At 46.8% G+C, this 7213-nt stretch overlaps 1 long non-coding RNA gene across 1 annotated transcript; it reads left to right on the forward strand.

Annotated features, from left to right (window-relative positions):
• The first annotated feature begins 1319 nt into the window (after window positions 1-1319).
• On the forward strand, window positions 1320-1830 carry LOC138771491 (uncharacterized). The gene is made up of 3 exons (XR_011359627.1): window positions 1320-1426; window positions 1502-1612; window positions 1741-1830. It is a non-coding gene; the product is annotated as an uncharacterized lncRNA (long non-coding RNA).
• The last annotated feature ends 5383 nt before the right edge of the window (window positions 1831-7213 follow it).

The following is a 7213-nucleotide window of genomic DNA, read 5'->3' on the forward strand; positions in this document are numbered from 1 at the left end:
TTATTAACTCTGTGCCCACTGGCGCAGGAGTACTGGGAGGAGCTGAGTGTCAGTGGTCCTGAAGCGTTAAAAAATGGTGCTTCTGGTCTAGGGCCGTAGCAGGCTGGTAGTACTAGGCTGAGAAGAACCCTTTCCACCCTAAGGCTATGTTCACACTACGTATATGTCCGCATTAGTTCGTACGCGGCCGAACATGTGCGGCTGAAACTACGGCCGTGTGAAAAATAGACATGCGGGCGAATTGCGAACATACGGACGAACCGCGAACATACGCCCGTAGTACAGTTATGCTTCCCTAGCTTGTTTCGAAGTGATCTGAAGCAGGTCATTTACTTGGAAATCTTCGCCCAGCGCCGTAAACCACACAGAACCTTTTAATATAAAAATCAAGTTCAATTTGGCTGAAATAAGTACTCCGTACGGGGCCGCATTGAAATCCACGGCCGTGAGTTGGAACAGTTCCGGCCGCAAACAATGGTCTTGTTTATTTTTCACGGCGCCGTATACGATCCGGCCGTAAGCTCATACGTAGTGTGCACTGTGCGGGCGTATATCGTATACTTTCAAGTATACGCATCAACCTCAAAACTACGGGCGTATATTCGCGGTTTGCACTATGGCCGGAAATATACGTAGTGTGAACATAGCCTAATACTACCAGGCTGCTGCTGGTTTTTTGTTGTTTTTTTTTGTGTCTATGTGCCTTTATTCATTTATTTTAAAAAGCATGTGGGACCCTCTGACACTCACAAATCTGCTGATCATCAATGCAGTGCGCCAAAACCATTGCAGTCTACAGGATACCGATATATGAAAAACAAAAAGAAGAGACAAAAAAAAGGCAGGAGCAACAGAACACCTATGATGTACAAATGTACAAATAGCTACTTACAGTTTAGCCCCCAGGAGGTTAAGTGAGGATGCTATGCATCCTCACGTATTATATTGGGGGCCAGACTGTGCTCCACCTGCTGTGCTATGTGCACTATGCCCAGCCTAGCAGGGAGAGGGTTAAGCCACAGCCTTACAACAAGCTTTATTTAGAACCCAAATGCCGGACACAAACATGAACTTGCGCGCTGAAGTCTTTATTTACAGTCCGGATTCGCTGATCTCTATTTGGGATCAGTAGAGGATCAGCAATGTAATGTATGTACACAGTGACCCTACCAGCAGAATAGTGAGTGCAGCTCTGGGGTATAATACAGGATGTAACTCAGGTTCAGTAATGTATGTACACAGTGACCCCACCAGCAGAATAGTGAGTGCAGCTCTGGAGTATAATACATGTACAGTGATTATTGGACATATAACTTGTAATGTTGATGTTTTATCTCCCAGGCTGCGGGCAGAGATAGATGAGGTCATCGGCCTTAAGAGGGATCTTTCCTATGATGACATAACAAACCTGACGTACATGACCCAGGTAATCACAGGGACGGGGAGGAGCGGCCAGAAGAGATGAAACCAATAACACATTGCCTGATCCGACGTCTTGCAGGTGCTGAAGGAATCTCTGCGCTTATACCCGCCGGCCCCCGGGACATCGCGTTACATAAAGGAGGACACTGTCATTGATGGGATCAGGATCCCGGGGGGAGTGCCGGTGATGGTGAGTTATAGTCAGTGACCCCCGTACATAGGGGCAGAGTGTGTACCGCCATATACATGAGATAAGTGTGTGATCTCTGTCTCACCTCTCTCCTCATTGGCTTCTTACCTTGTATTTCTCTCTTCTAGCTGAACACCTACGTCATGGGCCGAATGGAAAAGTTCTTTCCTGATCCCTTGAAGTTTGATCCCGAAAGATTTAACCCATCAGCACATTATGTGAGGTGAGGGATGTGCAATGTTTTCAGGACTGATCTCAGGGACCCATGCATCCTTCTGAAAATGAAGGCCACAAAGTTGATGGATTACATGTCCCCTTAAAGGGATCATACACGACCATGGCTTCTGGCGATTGCAGCCGAGTTGTAGTTCTCTGCACATCCAGGTATCCAAGGATGGCGCTGTGCAAAAAAACTGAGGCCGTGCTAAAATACCTTTTGGCTCCTTGATACCTATGGGGTCTCAGACACCAGACCACCACAATCTTAAAGGGATTACCTGTCTATCCCAGCTCTGTAGGTCTATAGTCTTAACCTAGTTTAGCTGCCAACCCCCAATCAACCTTTTAAATCAAAAGGTGTCAGGAAGCTATACCGATTTGTACTTATCAGCTGCTGTATGTCCTGAGGAAGTGGTGTAATCTCTCCAGTCTGAAACAGTGCTCTCTGCTGCCACCTCTGTCCAGAGCAGGAAAGGTTTTCTATGGGGATTTGCTGCTGCTCTGGACAGTTCCTGACATAGACAGAGGGGGCAGCAGAGAGCACTATGGCAGACTGGAGAGAATACACCTCTTCCTGCAGGACATACAGCAGCTGATAAGTACTGGAAGGCTGGAGATTTATTTATTTTTTTAAATAAAAGTAAATTACAAATCTATTTAACTCTCTGATACTGGTTGATTTGAGAGAAAAAAAATTATCTGAGTACCCCTCTAAGAAGTAACCACCATTATATTATTCTAAAAATATTCAAAGTGGCAGTAAAGAATTTTCCAGGCAGATTAGCAACTGCAGGGTCACCACTAGCTTCCCTTCTCAGTATATGTTCATACTACGTAAAACTACGGCCATTGTTGCAGATGGCAACAACGGCCGTGGTTTCTGTTTCAATAAGTTTTATTAAGAGTTTTCGAGAAAAGTTTTAGAGAAAAGTTTCACAATACAGATAAAGACAAGTCCCCTTATAGGTATCAGAGCAGAAAACAAGCAGGTAATGGGTCTGAAATTGTGGCATGCAAGCAGATATGAGAAGTTGGTACAGTTTAAACGATAAACAATAAACAAATGAGCAGTCAACGCCTGTAAAACGCTAATATAAAACAATCAACAAACAATAAACGCTCCTTAGTGCACTTAAATACGCATACGTAGGGTAGGAAATGCGTAACCACGGGTGTTAATAATGGGGGTTTATAAGACGGTCAGGTCTATATAAATGTATAAAGAAAATAGCCAAAAGAATGTAGCTATGATAAGGTGGTTAAGCAGGTCCGCTCCATATTAAAATATACCAAGGTAATCCTCTAAATGAAATGTAAGTGTAATTCAATGGTAGCTTACTAATCAAAAACAGAAAAACCAGGGTGTAGAGTGGAATTAACACGCTATTAATGGGTAGGGGTAAGAAGTCCAGCCTATGCCAGAGGGTGACCACAAGCGGTCCAGCACAAAGGTGTTCAAGCGAGGTTCCATGAGTTGAATAGTCGTAGTCCTTTTTCCGCGGTAGATATGAAGTGTTTAACGCCATGATAAGTAAGGAGAAGGCGAGCAGGGGATAGCCACTTATACCCAATGTGGTTGTTACGAAGTCTCTGAGTGAATGTTGCAAATGTCCTGCGTTGCCTCAAAGTTACAGATGATAAGTTGAGTATACAGATATATTTATATTTTGACAATCTGCCGACATCCCCTCTTTCCTTGTCTTCGCAAGAATCTTAGATTTTATAGGCAGAAAATGCATCCTGGCCACTACGTCTCGGGGTGACAATGTGGCCAAATGTTGAGGTCTAGGAATCCTCCTCACCCAATCGATCATCAACTCAGAGTCTGTACAATCTGGTAAAACTTGTTTAAGTGAGTTCTTTAGGTAGGACGAGAGTTCTATGTTGGTGACAGTTTCGGGTATATTACTAAATTTCAGGTTATGTCGTTTATTGTAGTCTTCCAGTGTGGCTAACTTGGTTCGAAGCACTTTGGACTCGTCCTTCAGTTGTTCACAAGTGTCCAATAAAGAGTTCTGAGCGTTAATCACCTCATCCAGTTTCTGCCCCATTAACAAGATCTTGTCATCAACCCCCCGTATCATTTGTGTGACAGAGATAAATAGATGATCCACACCTGTAAGCAGAGAGTCCCTCACAGAGACCATCATGTCTCTGACAGTTGGTAATGACAGCTGAGCATGGTCTGCCAGTAGGGAGGCAAGGGCTCATGCCCCTATTCCACTGGTCGTCAGAGGAGCAAACGAGCGCTCTCAGCCGCTTTAGAAGGCCTGGGTGTACCTGTGATAGGTTCGGGAGCAGGTGCGGATTGTACCGGTGTCGCTGGGTCCCACCATGCCGCCTCCGATTCAGCCAGAAGCGCAGCTAGCAGTCGGTCCTGTAAGGGCCCGGCGCCATCTTGAGGTGTCGCAGCCTGAGGGAGAGATGCTTGAATCTTCCTTCTCGCAGCAGCCGATGCACGTCTCGAAGTTTTCCCCATCTTGCAGGGTTCGGGGGAGTATCAGCAATGTTCCGATTAGAAAATAATAAAGGCTAAGATCCCCTGACAGCTATAAATACGCTGTGATCACGGAGCTCCTCTAATGTGCGACTGTTCCCCTCGGCTGCAGGCTCCGCCCCCCCAACGGCCGAGGTTTCTGCGGGGTGGAACAATGCCTTAGTTTCAATGGGATCCCGGCCGGAGCGTATACACATCATATCCGCTCCGGCCGGGATCCTGTGCGGCCCCGCAAATAACTGACATGTCAGTTTTCTGCGGCCGCAATTCAATTAATTGTGGGCGTAGGAAACTCTGTCAGTTCACACTATGAAGCGAGACGCTCCGGCCACTCACTCCATAGTGTGCAGGGCGAAGCTCTGATGTAGGTGCGCGTTGATGCGCCCGCATCAGATCGCTGCGGCCGGACAGGTCATCCAGCCGGTACATCCACGCCGTGTGAACATCGCCTTTCAGTGTATAGATGTGCTGGTATTCACAGTCCACATCAGTCTAAACACCACCCAGTGGGGCGTATCCATTGTAATAAAGGGGAAGGAATATACTACTGTAAAAGAAGGACACAGCTGCAGCCAGCGCTCTCAGTGTTGTATCAGTGTACACAGCTGCAGCCAGCGCTATCAGTGTTGTATCAGTGTACTCAGCTGCAGCCAGCGCTATCCGTGTTGTATCAGTGTACTCAGCTGCAGCCAGCGCTATTAGTGTTGTATCAGTGTACACAGCTGCAGCCAGCGCTATCAGTGTTGTATCAGTGTACACAGCTGCAGCCAGCGCTATCAGTGTTGTATCAGTGTACACAGCTGCAGCCAGCGCTATCAGTGTTGTATCAGTGTACACAGCTGCAGCCAGCGCTATCAGTGTTGTATCAGTAAGTTAGATCTCCGGGGTACTCCTTTATGGTGCGTTCACACCTACAGGATCTGCAGCCAGCGCTATCAGTGTTGTATCAGTGTACACAGCTGCAGCCAGCGCTATCAGTGTTGTATCAGTGTACACAGCTGCAGCCAGCGCTATCCGTGTTGTATCAGTGTACACAGCTGCAGCCAGCGCTATCCGTGTTGTATCAGTGTACACAGCTGCAGCCAGCGCTATCAGTGTTGTATCAGTGTACACAGCTGCAGCCAGCGCTATCAGTGTTGTATCAGTGTACACAGCTGCAGCCAGCGCTATCAGTGTTGTATCAGTGTACACAGCTGCAACCAGCGCTATCACTGTTGTATCAGTGTACACAGCTGCAGCCAGCGCTATTAGTGTTGTATCAGTGTACACAGCTGCAGCCAGCGCTATCCGTGTTGTATCAGTGTACACAGCTGCAGCCAGCGCTATCAGTGTTGTATCAGTGTACACAGCTGCAGCCAGCGCTATCAGTGTTGTATCAGTGTACACAGCTGCAGCCAGCGCTATCCGTGTTGTATCAGTGTACACAGCTGCAGCCAGCGCTATTAGTGTTGTATCAGTGTACACAGCTGCAGCCAGCGCTATTAGTGTTGTATCAGTGTACACAGCTGCAGCCAGCGCTATCCGTGTTGTATCAGTGTACACAGCTGCAGCCAGCGCTATCCGTGTTGTATCAGTGTACACAGCTGCAGCCAGCGCTATCCGTGTTGTATCAGTGTACACAGCTGCAGCCAGCGCTATCCGTGTTGTATCAGTGTACACAGCTGCAGCCAGCGCTATCCGTGTTGTATCAGTGTACACAGCTGCAGCCAGTGCTATCACTGTTGTATCAGTGTACACAGCTGCAGCCAGCGCTATCCGTGTTGTATCAGTGTACACAGCTGCAGCCAGCGCTATCAGTGTTGTATCAGTGTACACAGCTGCAGCCAGCGCTATCAGTGTTGTATCAGTAATAGTTAGATCTCCGGGGTACTCCTTTATGGTGCGTTCACACCTACAGGATCTGCAGCAGATTTCATTTAAATAACTAAACACAGCATCAAATCTGCTGCAGATCCTGTAGGTGTGAACGCACCCTTAAGGGTACAACACACACAGCAGATACGCAGCAGATACGCAGCAGATTAGATCTAAATAACTGAACACAGTATGAAATCTGCTGCGTATCTGCTGTGTGTGTTTGAACCCTTAGGGTACAAACACACACACACCGTATACGCAGCAGATACGCAGCCGATTTGATGGTGCAGATTTGATGCGGTGTTCAGTTATGTAGATGTAATCTGCTGCGTATCTGCTGCGTATTTGCTGCGTATCGCAGCAGTAAATACGCTGCGTATACAGTGTGTGTGTTTGTACCCTTATGGTGTGTTCACACCTACAGGATCTGCAGCTGATTTTCTGCAGCAGATTTTATTTAAATAACAGAACACAGTATCAAATCTGCTGCAGATCCTGTAGGTGTGAATGCACCATTAAGGTGCTGACAGATCCTAGCAGAATGCCTTCACTTTACCAGGTTAGAAAACTTACTTTAAGTACAAACCCACACACCGTATACACAGCAGATACGCAACAAATACGCAGCAAATACGCAGCAGATTTGTTGGTACAGATTTGATGCTGTGTTCAGTTATTTAGATCTAATCTGCTGCGTATTTGCTGCGTGTTTGCTGCGTGTTTGCTGCGTATCGCAGCAGTAAATACGCTGCTTATACGGTGTGTGGGTTTATACCCTTAGGGAACCTGCCATCACTTTCATGCTGTCTGAACAAAGTCTGAAATGGAATAAAAACCCTTTAGGGTTTAAACACACACACCGTATACGCAGCGTATTTAATGCTGCGATACGCAGCAAATACGCAACGAATACGCAGCAGATTAGATCTAAGTAACTGAACACAGCATCAAATCTGCACCTGCAGATCTGCTGCGTATTTTCTGCGTATCTGCTGCGTATACTGTGTGTGTTTGTACCCCTAAGGCTT

This window comes from Dendropsophus ebraccatus, chromosome 13 (genome assembly GCF_027789765.1).
Source record: "Dendropsophus ebraccatus isolate aDenEbr1 chromosome 13, aDenEbr1.pat, whole genome shotgun sequence".
NCBI lineage: Eukaryota > Metazoa > Chordata > Amphibia > Anura > Hylidae > Dendropsophus > Dendropsophus ebraccatus.